Below are 25,300 nucleotides of genomic sequence, written 5' to 3' on the forward strand. Positions count from 1 at the left end.
TGTCATTTCATTCAGGTGGGGATCTCCCACTGAACCAATTCCCTCCACCAAAGCAGAGCTTCAAATGCTCTGCAACTTGTGGTCTTAGACTTACTTGAGCCATTGAGAAGTTAAATGATTTGCCCAGGGTCATGCAGACAGGCTATGTCAAAGCAGGAGTGTGAATCCAGGTATTCCCTACTCCAGAAGTCATCTTTCTACTCATGACATTTTGCCTCTGATCAATATCAATACTCATGACCAAAAGCTGATACAATTTCAGTGATCAGTCAGTCAACAAGTGATCCAGTGCTTACTGTGGGCTAGGTACCATTTTATGCACTGGGGCTTTTATCTCTAGTCCTCCTGATGAATATCTGGTCACTGGACCCAGATGGCTCTGGAGGACAAAGTGAAGCTGATGACCTTGCACAGCTCTCCCTAACTCAAATCAAAGTCAACTGCAAGTCATGTCATTTCCCTGATGTCATGGTCCTCTTCAAAAACAAAGAACAAACACAATTTGTTCATTGGACTGCTAAGTGACACAGTGGATAGAACACTGGGCCTGGAGTCAGGAAGACTCCTCTTCATGAATTCAAATCTGGCCTCAGACATTTACTAGCTCTGTGATGCTAGGCAAGTCACTTAAACTTGTTTGCTTCAGTTCATCATCTGTAAAACAAGCTGGAGAAGAAAATGCAAACTGCTCCTGTATCTTTGCCAAGAAAACCCCAAGTGGGATCATGGAGAGTCATATATAACTAAACCAACTCAACATTCACTTGTTTTGTGATGCATAAATGGATTTGGGGAGCCTGGTGCAATAATTCTTCAGCATTCCAGGGGTCTGTGGTCCAGAGACTGGGAAGCCCTAATCTAGTCCAAAGTCTTCCATTTATAGATAGGGGAAACTGCCACCCTGAGAGGATAGACATTTTGTCCAAAGTCATATAGGTAATAAGTAGAATAGAGAGGAATTTCGCCCAGGTTCTCTGATTCACAATCCTATGCCTTGTAATACATAGAACTTTTAATTAATAGAACAATTTAAATTAATCAATAACACCCTGCATAATTTGGCGCCCATCTACTTTCCCAAAGTTATTTGATTCTCCTCCCCTTCATCTACTCTGTATTCCAGTAAAAATGGAAGCTATTACCTGAGCTTGTGAGAACCTAATAGTCTATTTCCTACCTCTGCACATTTGGCCAAGCTGTTTTCCCAAAACATAATCCATTTCTTCCTCATTTCTGCCTACCAAAAGCCTCACTTTCTTTCAAGGATCTTCTTAGATGTTATCTACTCTGTGAAACCCATCTTGATCTTCTCTCACTTGGTGGTGCCTTTTCTCCTCTCCAGTTTTCTAGTTTACACTTATGTGTGTGTATATCATACCCCTCCAGGGAAGTGTAGGTTCCATGAGGTCATTTTCCTTTTTGATAGGGTCATTTGACTGGTAAATGCATTCGGAAATCCAACGTAAGTCAATAGTGTAAAATGGCTTCTTCAAAAAGTAGGCTACATTTAGATCACAGAAGGCAATAGTTCCATCATACTCTGCACTCATCATGCTGTGACTGGACTGCTGTGTCCATTTCCAGCTGCCTCATTTCAAAAGGAACATTGATGAGCCAGAGCATATCCAGAGGACAGTGGTCATGGTGAGAGGACTCAAAACACTGCATATGACAAAGAGTGACCAGGAACTGGGCATGACTAACTTGAGGAAAATATGATCAGTATCTTCATCCAATCGAAGGGCAATCATCTGGAAGAAGTTAGACTGATCCAGGTGTCTTATCCAGAATATAAGACTTGGGCAAGGAGATGGAAGTTAGAGTGAGACAGATTTCTAATCAACATAAAGACTAATTATTAAGAGATATCTAAAAATGGAATGGGCTCCTTTGACAGATAATGAGTTCCTTGCCATTGGACATATTCAAGAAGAGGCATGATGCCCACCAGGCAGGGATATTGCTGAAAGGACTCCTGCTTGGCTTAGGAATCTGATTTAATGATGCCCACTTGACTGCAATCTAAAACAACCCTCTAAATTATCAGTTTCTATGATTCTCTGAAATAAATGTGTCTATTCTCTCCAGGTGGCAGTTTCCCTATCTATAAAAGGAAGACTTTGGACTAGATTAGGTTCACTTTGGGTTCCAGGGAAGAACTTTTTTTAAAAAGAAACGAATACCTTCTAACAACAATTGCCTTCTCTCTCTAGATTAAATCCTGAAGTAGTCATCAAAAATAGCTTAGCTCTTCCCCAGATATCCAGAGAGAGTTTTCTAAGAAAAGAAAGGTTATCTGGCGTATGACAAACAATTAGTTCCTGAGACTCTGATTATCAGATAATGCTAAAAATTACTGTCTCCCAATTAGAAATCAAACTGAAAAAGCAAACAGTCAGTGGGGAAACAAGAGGATATTTTTTGTGGTTGTTTGAAAATCTCTCAGGAAGTTATTCAGTGACTGCTTATTAAGAGTTGTAAGTCTGGCAAGAAAGGAAGAATAAGCTGTGAGGTATGAGGTTCATGCCACCATATCTCAGCTGTCAGATAGCAAAGACTGGAATTGAGATATAGCTTCAATTACCATCCAAGACTGAGCTAAAAAAAGGCAATCCAATTTAATACAGCTTCTCAGCATTGAGGTGACTTTTGGCCTCCAACTTCAAAAAAATCTTTGAAAGTCCCTTTAAAGAGAAATAATTAAGGGAGCAAGAGATCAATACAAGTCAAACAACAACAAAGGGAGGAGAATTGAGTAATTCTGGGACATGAGCCATACAGAAATGTGACCCAAACTTTTTTTTTCTCCCACTTCAATGAGGTACAGAAACTCTCTCCCTAGTAATTAGCTGATTATTCATTTTTTTTATCCCTATGATTCTTTGAGCTTAGCATAATGAACCAAGAATATATGCTCAAAATTGTTGGGCATTTAGTTTTGAAATGGCCTTGGAAGATGACAGGCCCATTACTTTAAGGTGTCAAGCAATTTCCCATGTCACTGGCTGAATGCTAGGAAGACAGCCACCACTTCCCTGATTCCTAGGGAAGTAGGTACAGAAACAGGTGTGATGTGGGGAGATTATTTTCATCGGTGACGATCAAGATATTTGGGATGGGGAAAGGTATGGAGAGGGAAGAAAAAAATGACTCATATTATTGAAAGAAAAATACTTGGATAGCTAAAGTTGCCCTTTCTGGTGACTTGGCTCATTTTCCAGGGCCAGAAACTCATATTTGTCAGATAATTCAAATAGTGAATTAAAAGATAGTTCAAAATAGTGAGTCATTCTATCCCCAACAGTGATGTCCTTTCTTCCTCTCCTTGCCTTTATGGGAAACATTTTGAATATCCAGTCAACTGAGACTTCAACGTCAATGATCATTTATCAAGTATGTCCTGTATGCCAAGCACAGGGAAGCCAGATGGTACAGAGATTAGAATGCCAGGCCTGGAGTCAGGAAGACTTCTCTTTGTGAGTTCAAATCTGGCCTCAGACACTTGCTGGCTGTGTGACACCGAGTAAGTCACTTAACTCTGTGTACATTAGTTCCTTATCTGTAAAATGAGCTGGAGAAGGAAATGGCAAACCATTCCACTATCTTATACATGGGATCAAGAAGAGTTGAATATGACTGAACAAAAACAACAACAATATGCCAAGCACCGTGCAGAGGCATATAAAGCCAAAACGAACCAACCCCTGCCCTCTAGGGCCTTACACAGTTTAAGGCCATAACGTAGTACACTAGCACTCAAGAACGCTGATTTGAGGTCTTTTGTGATCAGTTTAATTCCTGACACAATGGTGAGCTGATATTTTTTCATGGAGTTTTATGAAATCCTGAGTGATAACCAGCTCAAGATTATCCATGAGAAGAGAGAATATGCATCCTGTTGATCAATATAAAATGCTGCTTTATCAGAAGTCCTTAATGATCCTATCACAGTCTTTAACAGAACCATTAAACCAAATGTAATAATAACTATCTGACATATGTAGGTGTACAATTTCCAAAGCACTTTGCATAAATTATCTCATTTAATCCTCACAGCAACCTTCTGAGGTAGGTGCTGTTAATTATTCCCACTTTCCAAATGAAGAAACTTAAGTTGATAGAAGTAACATACCTTCTCCAGGCTTACAAAGCTAAGTGTCAGGGGCAAGATTCCAACTCAGATTTTTCCCAACTCCAATCCCACTACTCCATCCACTCTATAGCCACAATATGATGCCACTATTTGTTCAAAGTTTTTCTTTCTCTCCTTTTCGCTGCTCACCCTTAGGTTGGAAAAGCAGCATGGCTAAAAACTAAGCTGTCATTAAAAGGGAAACAGGGTCATTCACAAAATGAGTCATTCACATGAGTGTCAACATCCAAATAACCAACCATTTGCTAAAATTTAGACCTGGTGTGAAAATAGGGGGTTTTTATATTAGGAAATACAGTTGCATTTGCTTCAGAAGGCTTGTGAGAAGCAGCGTATTTGTCACATCTCATTTCATACAAGGCAAAAGACGAGAAGAATGATTTGCAATGATTAAGAAGTTGGCAATATGGAGAAGTTTTCCCTTTTTTTAGCCTAAAAAGTCACCAGATATAGCAGAATTTTGTTATAACATGTTTGGTTCGTACTTGGAGTGTTTCGATATAAACCTGCCATATCCTATCTCCTGAAACCTGAAAATAACGTACATCAAAGGCCCTAAATTACACAGGTTGCTTATAAAAGTAGTTATTGGTCATGTTCCCAGAGCTGTAACTAGCAATTTTATAGCCAGGGCAAGTGATATAAAATGTGCTCTCATTCATTTGAGACAGAGAGAGCATACTCTAGGATGCTTTAAAATTCCCCTTGGGAAGGCTGCTATGGGCTGGGAGTGGGGAAGGGAAGGGCAGAGCCTGGAAGCTCTGCTGGATATAATACCTTGAGGGAAGGAAGCCATGTCCTTTCCTTTCCTATGTCAGCTAATTACCCATGATAACTACATACTTGACTGTTTCTGTCCTGCAGAGAGACTGAAAGCGCTACCAAGATGCCTCTAAATTTTAGTACCCAGGAACAAACCCTGATTGCCCCAAACCAGCTAGAGTTCTGCTTGTTTCTTCCCCAAAGCCAGCATCATAACGATATTCTTTTGTATTTTGTTATGATTTTTATTTAGGACCTTCTGAAGAAGACCTGCTTCTTAGACATGAGGAATATCTTTTCCCTCCAAAGAAAAAGGCACTTGAAAAAGAAAAATGGGAAAAGTGGCAACAAGAAAACTGGGAAGAATGTACGGTAAGAGTTTTTCAGAAGGTCCATGACCTAAACATGTGCACATTCTTTATTATTCTTCATTAACTAGGACTTTTAAAAAAATAACCAACAAGGATAATTTTTGTAAAACACCAATCTACACGAATTATTTTACCATTTCTCTAGAGTGCCTGAGAATGTCAGCTGCTCGAAGACAGGGATGATTTTATTTTGGGCTTTGTATCAATGCCCCACTGTCTAGAACAGTGCCTAACAGGGGCTGGGAGCCTGTGTCCTTGAGGCCTAGGACAAGGTAGATGTTTAATCTGTGCTTGTTGATTTGGATTGGATTTATTGATCAGAAGGAAGTGAATCTTCCTCTAAAAATTAACCGTGTTTCTGTCTCTCCCTTTCATTTTTTGAGAGTCCCTCATAATGGATTAGTCATCTAGATCCTTAACTGGAACTCATCCAGTTGCCATCAAGTTGTTTTTTAAGCCCTATTTTTATATTGCTCTTACTGGAAATTGTCTTTGAAATTTGTCTAGAAGAGTGCAGGAAAAAGCCCTTTCCTTCGAGCAAGGAAAAAAGCTAGTCGTGCAAAGCAAAGAATCTTCTTATCATCTTAAATGATTCCTGTATTTCATACAGTTTTGACAAAACTAGACCAGCCTGTCCCTTCTATGTAGCTCTGCCTGGAGACAGTGAATCAGTAAGTTCAGCTGTAAATGATACAAATGATCATTTCAAGTTTTCTGTTTTTTTTAAAAAATCATTATTTATTAATATTTTTAGTTTTCAGCATTAATTTTCACAAGAATTTGAATTACAAATTTTCTCCCCATTTCTACCCTCCCCCCACTCTAAGATGGCATATATTCTGATTGCCCCATTCCCCAGTCAACCCTCCCTTCTGTCACCCTACTCCCCCCACCCCCATCCCCTTTTCCCTTACTTTCTTATAGGGCAAGATAGATTTTTATGCCCCACTGCCTGTATATCTTATTTCCTAGTTGCATGCAAAAACTTTTTTTTAAACATCTTCTTTTAAAAATTTGAGTTCCAAATTCTCTCCCTCTTCCCTCTCCACCCACCCTCCCTAAGAAGGCAAGCAATTAAACATAGGCCACATGTGCATAGTTATGCAAAACCCTTCCACAATACTCATGCTGTGAAAGACTATATTTTGCTCTGTCCTATCCTATCCCCCTTTATTCAATTTTCTCCCTTGACGCTGTCCCTTTTCAAAAGTGTTTGCTTTTGATTACTTCTTCCCCCATCTGCCCTCCCTTCTATTGCACCCCCCCTCTTTTTATCTCTTTCCTCCTTTCCTGTTGGGCAAGATACCTAATTCAGTGTGTATGTTATTCCCTCCTCAGGTCAAATCCGATGAGAGCAAGATTCACTCATTCCCCCTCACCTGCCCCCTCTTCCCTCCCAACAGAACTGCTTTTTCTTGCCACTTTTATGTGAGATAATTTACCCCATTCTATCTCTCCCTTTCTCCCTCTCTCATTATATTCCTCTCTCATCCCTTAATTTGATTTTTTTAGATATCATCCCTTCATATTCAACTCACCCTGTGCCCTCTGTCTATATATATATATATATATATATATGTATGTATGTATGTATGTATGTATGTATGTATGTATATTCCCTTCAGCTACCCTAATACTGAGGTCTCATGAATTATACATATCATCTTATCATGTAGGAATGTAAACAAAACAAAACAAACCCTGATTGCCCCAAACCAGCTAGAGTTCTGCTTGTTTCTTCCCCAAAGCCAGCATCATAATGATATTCTTTTGTATTTTGTTATGATTTTTATTTAGGACATAATACCTTGAGGGAAGTTTAACTTTAGTAAGTCCCTTATGAATTCTCTTTCTTGATAACCTTTTCATGCTTCTCTTGATTCTTGTGTTTGAAAGTCAAATTTTCTATTCAGCTCTGATCTTTTCACTGAGAAAGCTTGAAAGTCCTCTATTTTATTGAAAATCCATATTTTGCCTTGGAGCATGATACTCAGTTTTGCTGGGTAAGTGATTCTTGATTTTAATCCTAGCTCCCTTGACCTCTGGAATATCATATTCCAAGCCCTTTGATCCCTTAATGTAGAAGGTGCTAGATCTTGTATTATCCTAATTATGTTTCCACAATACTCAAATTGTTTCTTTCTGGCTGCTTGCAGTATTTTCTCCTTGACCTGGGAGCTCTAGAATTTGGCGACAATATTCCTAGGAGTTTTCTTTTTGGTATCTTTTTGAGGAGGCAATCTGTGGATTCTTCCAATTTCTATTTTACCCTCTGGCTCTAGAATATCAAGGCAGTTCTCCTTGATAATTTCTTGAAAGATGATATCTAGGCTCTTTTTTGGATCATGGCTTTCAGGTAGTCCAATGATTTTTAAATTATTTCTCCTGGATCTGTTTTCCAGGTCAGTGATTTTTCCAATGAGATATTTCACATTGTCTTCCATTTTTTCATTCCTTTGGTTCTATTCTACAATATCTTGATTTCTCATAAAGTCACTAGCTTCAACTTGCTCAAATCTAATTTTTAAGGTAGTATTTTCTTCTGTGGTCTTTTGGACCTCCTTTTCCATTTGGCTAATTCTGCCTTTCAAAGCATTCTTCTCCTCATTGGCTTTTTGGAGCTCTTTTGACATTTGAGTTAGTCTTTTTTAAGGTGTTGTTTTCTTCAGCATTTTTTGGGGTCTCCTTTAGCAAGTCATTAATTTGTTTTTCATGGTTTTCTGCATCATTCTCATTTCTCTTCCCAATTTTTCCTCTACTTCTCTAACTTGCTTTTCCAAATCCTTTTTGAGCTCTTCCATGGCCTGAAACCAGTTCATGTTTTTCTTGGAGACTTTTGATGTAGGCTCTTTGACTTTGTAGACTTCTTCTGGCTGTGTGTTTTGGTCTTCTTTGTCAACAAAGAAAGATTCCAAAGTCTGAGTCTGAATCTGAGTCCATTTTCGCTGCCTGGCCACGTTCCTAACCAACTACTTGACCCTTGAGTTTTCCATTGGGGTATGGCTGCTTGTAGAGTAGAGAGTACTTTGTCCCAAGCTTGAGAGGTAGCACTTCTTGTTTTCAAAGCTATTTCCACACAGCAAGCTCCGCCACACCAGTGCTCCTCCTCCCCCAAGAATAGCCAACCCAGAACAGCAACTCAGATATTAAGCAGGCTCTGCACTCCTGCTCTGATCTGCCACTTAATTCCTCCTACCAGGTGGGCCTGGGGCCAGAAGCATGGTGTTTGAACCATAAACCCTGCAGCTTTTCCCACTAACCTTCTCTGTTGTCTTTGGTGTTTGTGGGTTGAGAAGTCTGGTAACTGCTACAGCCCACTGATTCAGGGTGCTAGGGCCTGTTCCACCCAGCTCCTGGTCTGGTTGGTCCTGGCTCAGCCCACCCTGTGCTCTGCTCCATTCTGCTCCCAGCTGCGTGGGATAGACCTTACCCAGTGGGCTGTTCTGGGCTGGAGCCCTGCTTCCCTCTGCTATTCCATGGGTTCTGTAGCTCTAGAATTTGTTCACAGCCATTTTTTATAGGTTTTTGGAGGGACCTGGGTGGGGAGCTCACACAATTCCCTGCTTTCCAGCTGCCATCTTGGCTCTTCCCTTTCCATTTCAAGTTTTCTAAGAGAAAACCTCCCACTGAAGGTTCATCACCTCAAAGATCTAGAGCTTGGTGTGATCCTATGTGCTATCTAGCCCAACCCCCTCACTGTAGAGATGGAGAAACTGAGGCTTACAGAAATTAAATGACTTGACCAAGGTCACACAAGTAGCCTTCAAGCAGAAGACAAATGATGACTTTGGATCTCTCCTTTAACCACATGTTTTCCTTTTTATTATTCTTAACTATGGATGCAATGTGTTCCCCACGAGATAGAAGGTAAGCTTCTAGAGGACTAGGCTTTCATAATTTTTAACCTTTCTATCATCAGTGCCTGACCATGTGCTTTGCACATAATAGGCATGTAGATATTGGCTTAATGGAGTATTCCAGGGTGTTAGAATTCCAGACTGTGGTTGAACTAACTGAACTCTGAGGTCTCTTCCAGTAAAAGTTACTATGTTTATGTTCAAACTCGAGCTAGGTTCCTTATCTCTTTCAGCAATGGAAAGGTCTTATTTGTGCTGGAATAATTCTATACAGATAAGCTAGATCCATCATACAGCTGAGTCTGAGACCCCCAATCAGACCCAGTTATCCTGTTTAGATATATCCTTGAAGACTTCTTTAGAAGAGGATTCACACTGGAAAACAATAACAAAAAAAAACTAAATAAACATCTTACTCCATGGGATTTAAAAACTTTTCTGGTACCCTAATAATCCAGATGTGAGAAGGCAGTACCTCCTGTCAATGAGAAGTGGCACTGTGTACTGGAAGGTACATGGGATTTGGAGACAGAAGACCTGGGCTTGAAATCCTGACTCCGCCACTCACTTCCTATGCACAAGTCACTTCTCCTCCTCTCATTTATAAACTGATTATGCTAGAATAGATGGCCTCTATGATCTTTTTTTAGCTTTAGATTTGTAGTCAGGAAGCAGCAAATCACTTAATTCTTCTGTATTAATCTTAATGATGCAGTTTCTTCAGCTTTAAACTAAAAAGGTTGGACTAGATGGTCTCTGGAACCCTATCTGGCTTTAGAACTGTGATCCTTAGAGGGGATTAGACAAGATGGCCACAACTATATACCATACTTTGTTCAATCATTCTCCAATTGATGGTCACCCCTGCAATTTCCAGTTCTTTGCCATGACAAAGAGAGTTGCTATAAACATTTTAGAATATTTATGTTCTTTTCCTTTTCCCCTAATCATCTTTGGAAATAGAACTAGCAGTGGTATTGCTAGGTCAAAGGGCATAGGCAGTTTAGTAACTCTTTTGGCATAATTCCAGATAGCTCTCCAAAATGGCTGGATCAGTTCACAATTCCACCAACAATGAAATAGTGTCCTAATTTTCCCACATCCCCTCCAATATTTGTCAACTTTCCCCTTTAATCATTTTGGCCAATTTGACAGGTGTAAAATTATATCTCAAAGTTGTTTTAATTTTTATTTCTCTAATCAACAATGATTTAGATAAGTTTTACATAGTTATAAATTGTTTTGATTTCTTTATTGGAAAACTACCTGTTCACATCCTTTGACTATTTATCGATTGGGGAATGAGATGGTCTCTAAGATCTCTTTCCACTTCATAAGCCATTGGTCAATGAGTAACTTAATGTTAGGGGATATAGCCACCAAAGGGCCCATTTTGGCCCTGCCCTCTAGAGTGATGGCTCTCTTCCTTACAATCAAAGTAGTCTCTTCACCGCTCTTCTGTATTTGCACTAGATCCCAGAATTACTAGTTATGGCCAGCATGGCAGCATTTTTTGGTTGAATGACCTATCCCAGGTTATCTATATGGGACAAGGTCTGATCTGCATATGCAAATTAGCCAAAAATGCCTTGACCCTAAATAAATGAGGAGAGGAAAAGATCTTAGGTTTTGAGATCACCTCCTCTATATCCCAACAGTGAGACTTTCCATAAGGTGAAATTAAGGTTAGGGCTAAATTTGCCTCTGACTTCAAGGTGGTCAACAGTGTTCCTAACTAAAGTGACCTTGAATGGCCAAATGGACCTAATTACTGGAATATCCATGTAGATGTGGACTGAACAGTTCCAGGTGCACTTCATTAATATGTGGCCTTTCAGCATTTACATGGTAGTTTTGTCTTAATAACCTTCATTTTTGGTAAAAGTCACATTTAAATCATTTAGGGTTTTCTTTGTGTTATGTCAAAAACACATAGAAACTCTGTAGAGACATTAATAATATTGCCAGATGTTAGACTTTTGAAAGTCCTTTAAAAACAGGAAGCAATTTTACTTTAGAAAAAAGTTAAATGTATTCACACTTCCTCTTATTCTACATTTTTTATTTCCAGAAATTAATAGTGATCATATAGAAATTTCATTTAAAAAGGAAATAATGTGATTTTTATAGGTACCATGACTCTTTAAGCTCACAGAGCTTACAACAGAAATTATTTTAGGTCCCTTGAATGCAAGAAAATTGATAGGGTGGTTGATTATGAAAATCAGCCAACTTCTAAAGTTATTTTCACAGTTATTTTAGGCATAAATCCACAGGTTTTTTTTTTTCAAAAATAAAGTACTGATGTTATCTTCTTTGCATGATATCCACAAGACTCTGAATTGTCATTAACTGTGGGTTCCAGGGGAAGTAGATAGTTATGTGGTTCTGTGTGAGTTCATCAGGTCTTTAAAAAAAACAATAGTTTTTGAAAAAAGTCACAAAAAAGAAATTGCTTTTTCACCTTCTTGCCCCCCTCCAGAATTTGAACATTTCATTTCAGGCTTTGGGAGACCCTTATCAAGCAGACAATTTGAACAGGATCCTCCGAAGATTAATTCGAGTGCAAACCCTTTGGCTGGTGGACAATTCTTTGACAGATCTAAGTGCCATAAGACTGCCCAGGTACTTACAACATGTTCAATTACCAACCCAGTAGATGGTTTAAGATCATGATCTCTAAGCATGGCAGGGAAAGAACATTCCAAAAGACCTAGGGCATGGTGTATTACGGAAAAACTAAGTCATCCATACTAACCATGCATGAGAGATAGAAAACTGCCCTGGACCCAGATACCTAGTCAAAAGGTCTGTTGTTGACTTATTTTTGGTTGCATGAACCTGGAAGAGTCACTTAACATCTTAGCGTCTCAAGTAACTCACTCAGACATAAACTGAGAAATAGTTGCTGATCTGCATTCATCAGAAGGAGTTAACTGGCATAGTTCCTTAAACCCAAAGAAATCATTGGTCTAGGCAATGTATTTATACATATATCGTAACTATACATCTCTTGTCAGTATCAGTAATGGTAGAATTCTTATTTCAAATAATTTCTCATCAGGTATAAATGCATTTCAAAAGTACAAATATTTTTAAGGCCCATTTTATAAGCACACTAAATATTAAGTAAGAGGGAATGCCTTTTGCTGTATAGATGACTTAAATCACATCAATGAAAATAAATTTATTTGCAAATAAAGAAAATGAGATAATGGATTTTTTTTCAAATCCAGTCATTAATTTTAAGCACTAATTACCCTAGAGTCATAGAAGAGTAATATATATTCATACAGTCGAGTGAGCAGAGAAGGCTGTCCTTTTTGTTGAGGAGGAAAAAACAGTGTTGATTACAGGGCATGGACTTTCTATTCCTGAGTTAGGTGTTGTCAGTTAACACTATTCACTGAGCACCTGTGTATTAGAAACTCTATGACTCAGTCACCATGAGGGAAAACAAAGGAATGAGAAGAGATGAGTTTGGCTTTCAATAGCTCTAGGGAGACATTCATTCTCTTTCTTTCTCTCTGTCTGTCTCTGTCCCTGTCTTTTTCTTTCTGTTTCTCTCTGTTTGTGTCTCTCTGTCTCTGTCTCTCTCTCTGTCTCTATATAAGTGTGTGTGCATCTGTCTTCATTTCTCTCTGTCTCTCTGTCCCCCACCATCTCTGATTGTCCTCATTCAACCATTAAGCTTTTATTAAGTGTTACTAGGTGCTGGTTCATGTTTGTGTTTGTATTCCCAGCACTTAGCACAATGCCTGGCACATAGTAGGTACTTTAAATGTTTGTTGAATTGAATTACCAAGAATGAGCACCGAGAGAGGAGTGAATAAGATGTGTAGCCACTTGTGGGCAACTTTTGGGGGGTTAATTAATTTTAAAGATGAGTTTTGAGGAAGGGAAAGAAATTGGGCCAATAAAGAGTAAGATGTGGCAAGCATTCTAAGAATAAAGAACATTCACAGGGCGCAAAGGGAGAAACCAGGAAATCACTTTTTTTTTTTAGGAAATCACTTCTAAATTGAATAACAATCCTTGACAATCCTTTCCAATGCCAAACAGCTCCCCGAAATCCTCATGCTTATTTCCCCCACCTTACATGTCCTTACCCCTGCTTTGGGAGGACAATTTGTAAATGTGCTTTTCACCCCATTATTCATATAGTACAGATCAACTTTAGGGCCAAATTTTTAAATCTTTGGAAGCCACAATGTTATTCTGGGACATAATTGCATTGCTAGGAAAAACAGACTTTTAAGAATAAATTAACTTTCTAATGCAAGCTGAGTTTACCTTGAGTCTTCATATCAGTTTTGTTTTTAAAAAGCCCTGTCTTTACTTTTTCATTTTCTCACCTGACTCCTCTTACAGAATTTAAGCATCATCAGAGTAACACCATCATAGTCTTGATCACTCATTCTGTGCAAAAGAGCCTCCCAGTCCCTGACAGGCAGATACCTCAGTCCCATGCCTTAAGCTGTGGCTGTTTTTCACCAGGACTTTAATAACAAAGGACTCTTACATCATTGTCCTGTTAAACCTGAAAATTTGGTTGAAGGAAACAACAGAACTAGGTGATAGAAAAATCCATGTTGTTTATTATTTTCCCTTAAAGCATAGTGGAGCTAGCTTACTTGTATGTACAAGGAGTCAGAGCATAAACTCTGGCTGCCTGAACAAAGCAATGAAAAAACTTATATACGTTATTTTAGCAGAGCTAGCTAGCCTGTATTACCTCATCTTTTATGACCCTCATGTATGTTTAACCATGATACAAGAAGAGGATTTTCCTTAATGGAATAGAGTTGTAAAGGATGTTGACAAAAGTCAGTTGAAACTACAGCCCAGCATCTCTGTGTCTCATTACGTTCCATAACATAGTATATACCTGTAGAATATTAAGCAAGGCAATCTCTCTTGAGGTTAGGGTAATGTCCTTAATGATCTGGCCTTGTTGACAGAGGTAAGGGTATTGCCTGAGCAAACTTTTAGAGAGAACAAAGAAGCCCAGGTCCTGGATCTTCATCCAGTTACTCATTAATGGAGGCTCTGGGTCTGCTTGAAATTAGAAATGATATAAAATAGTATAATATTTTCCACAGTCCTTAGGATGCTGTGGAAGTTATAATGATGTGACTTATTTTTAGCAATTTAGGCTCAACCTAATCAAATTATGGTGTTAAATCCACATGCTGAAGGGAATTATTCATCAGGAAAAGAAATGCATTCACTAGACTGTTTTAGGGTATTTTCATCTTTTTTGTCAAGTGGTTATTTTAATGTTTTATTTTTTGAATTGAAAAAGTATGTCTAACATACATAACCCCACTAGAAAAGTCAATGGATCTTTGCCCTCTTGAGAAGATACTGTATGAATTGTTTTTCTTGTACCCAGATGCAAAGAATTAAATGTCAGCAAAAATTGCTTTACATCTTTCAAACAATTGCCAAAGATACCTGAAATACAGCATTTATGCTTGGCTGAAAACCAGATCATGACCCTAAATGGACTCTCCAGCTTGCAATCCACTCCGTTAGAATCTCTCGTGCTCAAGAGGAATCCCTGTGAATTTCACCAAAACTACAGAAAACAGTAAGTCCTCAAAGGGAAGTGAGTAAGCATTTACTAAGCACCTACTATGTGCCACACACTTTACAAATACTCACAAATATCTCATTTGATTCTCACAATCCATGGAAGTAGGTGCTATTATCACCTCCATTTTACCAGTGAGAAAATTGGCAGACAGAGGTAAAATGACTTGTCCAGGGTCATACAGCTAGTTCGTGTTTGAGGCCAGATTTGAACTCAAGTCTTCTTGACTCCAAGCACAAGTACTCTGACCATAGCACCACCAAATAAACAAAGGCTGATTCACGCTTCACACTGAGTTATGCTATTTCTAAACGAGTAACTTCTAAAGCTCCTGACCTGATTGGATTTTCTTTAACCAATCATGTTCTTTCCCTGTTACCATTACTTCATGAATCTGGTCTAATTTGGAGATGCCTTATACCCTTACTATCTTCTATTATCTCCAGCCTGCTCCTTTCTCGAAAAGATTGTCATGTGTCAGCTTTAGGTAGCAGTAACAAGATAACTTTACACGTTTGTAGGACATTTCATCTGAGACACTCTGTGGCATATTAAATTCTGCCTGGATGCATTTTTCTCTCCAGCATTTAATGGATGACATTTCTGTTGTTTTCTGAATATGGATCTGGCTTAGATTAGATACAGGGCAACATCCTTCCAACATGCTCGTTCTTTGGTTGCATTTTCATTTCTTTTGGCTTCCAGTGATCCACTTAGTGAACAGAAAGAGATAATTTATTAAATATACCACAGTAGTCTGAAAGAGGTAATATACCTGCCAAGCATGAGTGAGTTTACTCCCTTCTTCACTATTGGGAACAGGCCCAGGAGGTACAATAGAATTCAAGAAACCTTGGGAAGGATGGCATGAAGACGGATGTCTTGCTGCTCCTGGGCCCCTTTCTCAGTGTTATCACTTATAGCAAATCTGAAGGGTAGAGCATAAGGGGGAACACAGAGAATTCAGTTCTCATCCTGGGTTTGTCATTAACTTATGTGATCTTGGACAAGTTAGCTCACTTGTCTGGGTCTCAATTTCTTCAATTCTTAAAATGTGGGGAGCAAGGCTAATCCAGAGGGAACCTCATTGTCATTGTCATTTTTAGCCCTGACTCTTTGTGACCCTGTTTGTGGTTTTCTTGGCAAAGACATTGGACTGGTTTCCCATTTCCTTCTCAAGGGTCTCCATTTTACCAATGAGAAAGCTGAGGTAAACATACGTTAAAAGACTTGCCCAGGGTCTCATAGCTAATAAGTTTCTGAGGCTGGATTTGAACTCAGGTCCTACCTGAACTCCAGGCCCAGCACTCTATCCACTGAGCCACCTAGAAGGAACCCCAGAAGTCCCCCAAACCCAACCCTGTCATTGAATGGATGAGGAACCTAAAGTTGAGAGAGATTTCTTGACTTGCCAAGGCCACTCAGTAAAGGGCAGAGGTTGGATTCCAACCTAGGTGCTGGGTCTCCTGATCCCAAATTCTACATTTACAGGCTCATAGATATGGAGATGGAAGGGATCTTTGAAGCTATCTAATCTCCCTCCTTATTTTATGTATGAAAAACTGAAGCAAAATTTGAAGTCAGAGGACCTGGATTTGAATTCTACCTCATGTCACTCAATAGTGTGACCTTGCCTAAATTCACACAGGTGAACTCCCATCCAAGGTGGGATTTAATCCCAGATCCAGACACCAGAGCTACTGTTCTTTCTATTCCAATGGGCTCTAAGGTCTTTCTCCAGCTTTAAAATTCCATTCTAATGTTTCTTTATCCTCATTATATTTTAACAATACAGCATAGCTTTTATTTTCTTCTTTATCAAAAATGCCCTTTCCCCAATTCTGGAATACATCATGTTCTTTTTATTTTTTGTTCCCACATGTGGTTTCTTGGGTATAGGGGAATTCCTGGTGAGGAAACTCCCTCTACTAAGGCAATTGGGCAATTTCCCTGCAACTTAATGTCTCAGAGATTTGCTTAATGAACTCTGAGCTTAAGTGATTTGCCCACAGTTGTTCAGCCATTAGGCAGTGTATGAAGTGAGACTTTAATGTTGATCAATAAACATTTATTAAGTTCCTACTATATGCCCGGTACTGTGCAAAGTGCAAAGGGGATACAAAAAAGAGGCAAAAAGGTAGTCTTTGCCCTTAAGGAGTTTATAATCTAATGGGAGAGACAACATGATAACACATATGTAGAAGCCATACAGGATCACCCAGTTCTTGATACCAAGACCAGTTCTTTATCCACTATGTCACTCTGGCTCTCAGAAGTCTCCACACTCCTGTTTCATAGTGAAAAGCCACACAAATAAAAATGCTTCTTGATTAAAGACAAGCTGTGTGACAGAGTGGAAAGAGAGCTAGACTTGCAGCCAAGAATACCTGGGTTCAAGCCCCACCTCTACCGTACACTGGTTGTGTGACTTTTGGTAAGTCACCTAATTTCTCAGTGTTAGTCAATTTTCTAAGAACACACATTGCTAGAAGGAGTTTCCTTACCAGGAATTCCCTCATACCCAAGAAATCCCAACCCTAGTCCCTATCCGTCTCTATACCATACCATACCATACCATCTATCCCATAACACCCTTAGGTTAGGATAAATGAAGGTCCTTTATCCTCAAGGAGCTGGATAAATAACATAGAATGATGACCTGGCCTAGTTCCAATTCAATCAGCATTTATTAAGTACCACACAGTAGGCCCTGGGGAATACAAAGTCAAAACAAAAACCAATCTCTACCCTCAAGGATCTTATATTCTACCAAAGAGAAAGTAAATTCTGCAGTTTCAGTGAACTTCTGCATTATTGTCATCCGAGACCAAGCTGTCCCCATCTTGTCATTCTTCCAGGAGAGTGGGTGCTGCAGTTATTTCAATAGCATTGCTAATTGTGTTTAGGTGACACACTGGGAGTAAATTTCCCAGTAACAGACGGTGGGTTCATCATTAATAAAAATCACAGCCTTAGGCATCCTTTCTTGCTCCCAGGCATTATTTTTGTTAATTTATGAGCAGCTATTTTTTTTAAATGATGGCAAAGTCAGCCACTTGTTTTCCTCCAACTCATACTTTAAAGCACTTATTCTGAATACTTCAAGGATCCGTAATTTCCTTGGGGTGCATGATCTTCCCCTCCCTGGTACATGAAGATGGCAACCCCTTCCAAGCCCTGGCAGTAGATGGTTTCATGAGCTGCTATGGTCAAAAAGCAAATTGTTACTAAATAGCCAAATGTATGAGGATGAGGCTCTTCTCCCCTAGCTAGGCTAGTCCTCCAATGTCAGACTCATTATTCCATGGCTGGGCCTGTCTTTGCAGCTTTCTAGCCCTTATTGGAGTAGACAGTCTACTGACACAGTCTCTGCAAACCTAAGGTCACCTCTATGCCACATCAAAACATTGGAGGAAGGCTGTAGTGGAAGACACTTAAAAATAATCCACTCAAAATTCACAAATGCTCTGGCGCCTACATTAGATATGTGATTTTATCAATGTAGCAACCGCTCCATCCCTGCCCATCCTGTGCAGCCCACATATTGATGGAAGCTGCTGATGGGGAATTAAAGTTAAGGTGAAGTAGCTGTGATTTAATTGTTACTGAAACATGTTCTATGTGAAGCAGTGTTGTAGTGAAGTCCAGCCGATTCCTGATCAGTGAAAATAATGAATCCCATGAACATATATATTTGAATTCACAGTAGTTTCTTATCTGTTACGAGGGAACAGGGGACCTGATCACAGTCCCAAGACCAAGAGAAGTACTAGCCCATGTGACTGCAGGGAACCAGGGCCCTTTCCTGGGTAAAGACCAGAGCACAGACCAAAAGAGCAGTAACCACACCTCTCTCCACATTATTTCACCTTGGAAGCACTAAAAACTTGCAGACTCCCCAAACTAGCTCCGGAAAGAACAGCACAAAAAAGCCCAAAGCTTGGGACTGTGCCTTCCTAACCCCGAGTCAGCAGAGACCAACTTCATAAAATGCAAAGCCAAGAAATAGACTGAAAAAAATGAACAAACAACAAAAAAACTGGATCATAAAAACTACAATGGTGGCAGGGAAGAGTAAGACATAAACTCAGATGAAGAGAGCAATGTGAAAACAGCTATAAGCAAAGCCTCAAAGAAAAATGCTAATTGTACCCATGCCCAACAAAAATTGCTGGAAGAGCTAAAGAAGGAGATAAGAGTGGTAGAGGAAAAAATGGGGAAAGAAATTAGAATAACGCAAAAAAATGATGAAAAGAGAATTAACACCTTGGTAAAAAGAGCACACAAATTACTGAAGAAAATAATACCTTAAAAAACAGAAGCTGTCTAATGGCAAAAGAGGCACAAAAGTTCCCTGAAGAGAAGAAGTCCTTAAAAAGTAGAACTGACCAAATGGAAAAAGAGGTATAGAAGCTCACTGAAGAAAATCATTCCTTAAAAATTAGAATTGGGCAATGGGAAGCTAATGACATGAGATATAAAGATACAATAAGACAAAGTCAAAAGAATTGAGGAAAAGAATAAAATGTGAAATATCTCATTGGAAAAACAACTGACCTAGAAAATAGATTGAGGAGAGATAATTTAAGAATTATTGGGGGCAGCTAGGTGGCACAGTGAATAGAGCTCTGGCCCTGGAGTCAGGAGGACCTGAGTTCAAATTCGGCCTCAGACACTTGCCACACTTACGAGCTATGTGACCTTGGGCAAGTCACTTAACCCCTATTGCTCTGTCTTTCCCTTTCAAAAAAAAGAATTATTTGACTACTTGAAAGGCATTATTGACAAAAAGCCTAGACATCATGTTTTGAGAAATTATCAAAGAAAACTGCCTTGATATCTTAGTCCAGAGGGTAAAATAGAAATTTAAAGAATCCATTGATCATCTCCTGAAAGAGACCCCAAAATGAAAACTTCTGGGAATATTATAGACAATTTTTAAAGCTCCCAGGGCATGGAGAAAATATTGCAAGCTGCCAGAAAGAAACAATTCAAACATTGTGGAGGCACAGTTAAGAATCACACAAGATTCAGCAACTTCCACATTAAAGGAGTGAAGGGCTTTGAACATGATATTCTGGAAGGAAAAGGAGCTAGGCAAAATAGTATAATCCTTTAGGATGGAAAAAGGATATTTAATAAAATAGAGGACTTTCAAGCATTCCTGATGGAAAAAAAACCAGCTGAATAGAAAATCTGGCATTCAAATGACTCAAAAGAAAAACAAAAAATGAAAAAAAAATAATCATAAGGGACTCAATAAAGTTAAACTGTTTACATTCCTGTATGGGAAGTATCATTATTAGCACATTTAGAACGGGTCTATATTGGCAGAGGGCATAAATGTAAGTTTATTTATGTTGGAGTGATGTAAAAAAATGAAGGAATGAGAAAGAGGGATATACTGGGAAAAGGAGAGGTAGAATGGAACATTTTCCTTATATAAAAGAGATAAGGAAGAACTTTTATAATGAAGGGGAAAATAAGGGTGGGTGGGCAACACTTGAACCTCATTCTCATTGGAATCAGTTTAAAGAGAGAAGGATACACACACACATATAGTTGGATATAAAAATCCATCTTACTCAATAGGGAAATATAAAGGGAAGGAGAATGGAGGATGATAAAAGGGAAGGCAGATTAAGAGAGGATGTATTCTAAAGGAAAACAGACTGTTAGGGAAGGGTGGGATAAAAAGAGAGAGAGAGAAAGATAAACAGAAGAAAAGTAAATGGAGGGAAACACATAATTAGTCATGGTAGCTGTGAATGTGAAAGGGAAGAATTTATCCATAAAATAGAATCAGAGAGCAGAATAGATTAGAAATTAGAATCAAGCAGTATGTTGTTTATAAGAGACACACTTGAAACAGATAAACACACACATACAAAGAGTTAAAGTAAGAGGCTAGAGCAGAATCTATTATTCTTTAACTGAAGTCAAAAAGGCATGGGTAGCAATCATGATCTCAGACAAGCAAAAACAAAGAGACTCAATTAAAAGACATAATCAGGGAAACTACATTTTGCCATAGACAATGAAGCAATATCAAAAATTTTTACACCAAATTTTTTCTGAGGAAAGCCTCATTTCTCAAATATATAGAGAACTGAGCCAAATTTCTAAAAATAGAATTTCCCAATTGATGAATGATCAACAGATATGAACAGGTAGTTTTCAAGAGAAGAAATTAAAGATATCAATAGTCATATAAAATGTTCTAAATAACTATGGATTAGAGACATGTAAATTAAAGCAACTCTGAGGTCGCCTCTCCTCATACCTATCAGAAATGACAAATGCTGGAGAAAATGAGCAAAAATAGGTACACTAATAAATGATTGGTGAAGTTGTGAACTGGTCCAAACATTCTGGAGAACAATTTGGAACTATGCCCAAAAGTCCAAAAAAAAGCCCCAAAATAAAACTGCACATAGAAATACCATGACTAGATCTTATCCCAAAAAAAGAAAAAGGAAAAGGACCTATATGTACAAAATATTTATAGCAGCTCTTTTTGTGGTGGCAAAGAATTGGAAATTAATGTGATGCTCATTCATTGGGGAATGGGTGAACAAGTTGTGGTATGTAATTGTGATGGAGCACTATTGTGATATAAGAAATGATGAGGGGGTGGTTTCAGAAAAATAAAGACAAGACCTTTATGAACTGATGAGAGTCAGGAGGTCATCGCCTAACAGCAATTAATGATGATCAACTGTGAAAGACTTGGCAACTCTGTTCAATGCAATGATCCAAGATAATTCCAAAAGACTCATAATAAAAAAAAAATTGATATCCACCTTCAGAGAGAGAACTGCTGAACTCTGAGTGCAAATTGAAGTAAAATTTTATCACTTTATTTCTTTTGGCTTTTTTTTGCTAATATAGAAATTGGCTAATATAGAAATATGTCTTGCATGATTTCATATGTATAATTGATACCATTTGCTTGCCTTCTCAGTGAGTAAGGGAAGGATAAAAAAGAATTTGAATCTCAAAATTTTTAAAAAAAGAAAAGAATGCTAAAAATAAATAAATAATAAGTTTATTTAAAAAAAATTTATCAGCTGTGTAACCCTGTTCAAGTCACCTAAACTCATGTGCCTTGGTTTCCTCATCTGTTGAAGGAAGATAATAATACCTCATAGAGTTGCAGTAAAGATCAAATAAGAGTGCTTTATAAACTTGTAAGCATCATATCAATGTCACTATCATCATCATCGTCACCATCATTAATTATTATTGTTGTTTGGAATCCAGGAAGACTGTATCCCAATCCATAATTTAGTGCTGTAGAACAACTGAATATGTTTATTTAGCAATATTTACTGAGAGAAGCAATGTGGTACAGTGGATAGAGAGCTAACTTTGAATTCAAGGAGAAATAACTTAATTTCTAGATTCCTATATAGAGTGGCCAAAAAGTTTTAGCAAAGTTTTAATAGCATAAAACTGCACGAAGACTTTGGGGACACCCTGCATTTAGTTCAGATTTATACAGTGCTGTGAAAATAATTTTGCTAATCCTACTCAATTTAATCAGTATTAACTCAGTTCATTATGATTTAATGGGCCTCAGTGATTGTATTAGTGAGTTAAGTACAATAGAATTAAGTTTAATTTAGTTAACACTGTAAGGATAAGAGTCATGTGGGTTACAATTAATTAACCCACCATGTATTGATGATAATATTGCTTCCACTTGATTTATAGGATAAATTTGTGCTTTATTAGTTGTGTTTGTCATAAGAACTTACATTAACTTGTGTTAGGAAACTGCTGTGTTAGCACTACTCACTACCCTGCCCCCTATAAGTGAACTATACATGAAAAACCAGTTTCCTTGCTCCCTTGTCATAAATGTCCTTACAGCCTGTGAAAAGCCCCAGAATACTGCCAATGAAATACTAGTGGTTGATGAATATCTCCCTTGGCCGATCATAGGAGTTCCCCTACTTCTGACAATGATCAATTATGAATTTTAATGCCTCATTCTATTTTTAGTGACCTCCCAAGGTCTATCAAAGCAATGGATCAATGAGCAGAGGGATCCTTGACTGCAAGAAGGACTTGGATTCAGTTGCTTAGGGTCTGCTGGTCTCATTAATAAATTGATTGTGCTCAGAGACGTGCCTCAGTTTCCCTTTGCTGCAGATTGGATTGTTGCAGCCCATGGTGCTTTTAACGTTTATAAAGCACTGTGTGTAAATTATCTAATTTGATCCTCATGGCAATATTGTGTTGCAGGTGCTATTATTATCTAAATTTTAGAGATGAAGAGCCTGAAGCTGAGGGAGGCTTAGTGACTTGAACACAGGTGTACCACACCATGTAAGCCTAGGTAAGGCTCTACATCTCTAAGGAGCAGAATATGCTCTGACCTACATTGGCATGGCAAGTTTTATCCCTCTACCAATGAAATCACCATTTTGATCCCTAGAAATAATCTATTGAAGGCAGCAAGGGCTGGTTTCAAACAGAGAGATGTAAGTCATCGTAAAATCCAAATGAGCGTAATGAGGGTAGCAATTGGCATCAAATTCCAACTCACTTTTCCTCTGCCTTGTTCCCAAGTTATCCAGGCCTCTGGCCTTGTGAGGTCTGTTCTCCAAGTACCTGCAATGTGAAGACTGCTACCAGGTTCCTTTTGTTGCCTAATGCTTTTCGATGGTTGTGCCACTGTCTAGTTCTCCAACTCCTGGCCCCTCTCCAAGTCCCAGTATGTTCATTGATAAAGTGAGGATAATACCACTTATAGTAGTTATCCCAAATGTTGCAGCCGAAGAAGTCATTTGTAGACTTTGAATGACCTTGAAACATGACTTATTAGTGCCCTAAAACCTTCATTGAGCATCGGTGACAGCCAGCTATCATGTTAGACTGAGAAAATGACCCTTTAAAACTATGCTTGAAAGAATAAAACAATTATATGCTTCTCTTATTCATTATCACTTGGAATTGTCACAAAGACTTACTCATCTTTGTCCTTCCTCCTCTGTTTCAGATCCTCCAATCAGAAGACATCACAGTCCAAAAATAGAGAACTTAATATCTCCAGGTTTTGTTCATGGACAATACTTTAGGTCATTGTAGGCAGTTGGATAACCCCCCAGCCATCATTTGTTGATATGCAAGTGGAAAACTCTTGATCCCTATATCATAAAATGCATTTAAGGGGAAAAAAAAACAGGGAAAGAGTCCCAGACTCTCAGAAGCAGCTTATTCCAGAGCTCTTACTGGGAAAGCCCCAGCCCTTTCCTTCCCTCTCTCCTCCTGCAGCTAGAGATTCTCCAAGGCAGTAAAGGGCAATATGGTACAGTGGAGATAGCACTGGATTTTTTTTTCTTTTTTTTTTATTACTATTTATTTATTTTTTTTCTTTATTTATTTTTAGTTTACCACACACGGTTCTACATAGTTTTGAGTTCCAGTTTTTCTCCCCTCCCTCCCCCCTCCCTCCCCAAGACGGCGTGAAGTCTCATATAACTGTCATGTATAACTTCGCATTGAATTAATTTATGCTCTAGTCAAGTCGTGGAGAAGAATTTTGACCAATGGAATGAATCATGAGAAAGAAGAAACAGAACCAAAAAAAAAACAAAAACAAACAAAAAAAACAAAAACAAAAAAAAAAACCAAAAACAAAAACAAAAGAGAAGCAGAAAAGGCGAGCATGTAGTGTGCCTCAGTCTGTATTCAAACTTCGCAGTTCTTTCTCTGAATGAAGATAGCATTCTCCATCGTGAGTCCCCTGGAGTTGTCCTTGCCCCTTTAGGTTGCTGAGAGAAGCGCAGTATGTCAGGGTTGGTCCTCACGGAATCCACATTTCTGTGGCTGTGCACAACGTTCTCCTGGCTCTGCTCCGCTCACTCAGCATTATGTCGTGTAGGTTTTTCCAGGTTGTTATGAAGTCTGCATCATCCCCATTTCTTATGGCACAATAGTATTCCATCACCTTCATATACCACAGCTTGTTCAGCCATTCCCCAATTGATGGGCATCCCTTTGCTTTCCAATTCTTGGCTACCACAAAGAGAGCTGCTATAAATATTCTTGTACATATGGGTCCTTTTCCCGCTTGCGTGATTTCTTTGGGATACAACCCTAGAAGTGGTATTACTGGGTCAAAGGGTATGAACATTTCTATAGCCCTTTGGGCATAGTTCCACACCGCCCTCCAAAATGGCTGGATCAGCTCGCAACTCCACCAACAATGCAACAATGTTCCAATTTCCCCACATCCTTTCCAGCATTTATCATTCTCCTGATTTGTTATTTTAGCCAATCTGACAGGAGAGATGTGGTATCTAAGAGTTGTTTTGATTTGCATTTCTCTAATCAGCAGCGATCCAGAGCATTTTTCCATATGCCTGTAGATAGCTTTAATTTCTTCCTCTGAAAACTGCCTGTTCATATCCTTTGACCATTTCTCAATTGGGGAATGGCTTGTATTCCTATATATTTGGCTTAGCTCCCTGTATATTTTAGAGATGAGGCCTTTATCAGAGATACTAGTTGCAAAGATTTTCGATAGCACTGGATTTTGAGTCAGAGGACC

This window comes from Trichosurus vulpecula, chromosome 4 (assembly GCF_011100635.1).
Source record: "Trichosurus vulpecula isolate mTriVul1 chromosome 4, mTriVul1.pri, whole genome shotgun sequence".
Taxonomy (NCBI): Eukaryota; Metazoa; Chordata; class Mammalia; order Diprotodontia; family Phalangeridae; genus Trichosurus; species Trichosurus vulpecula.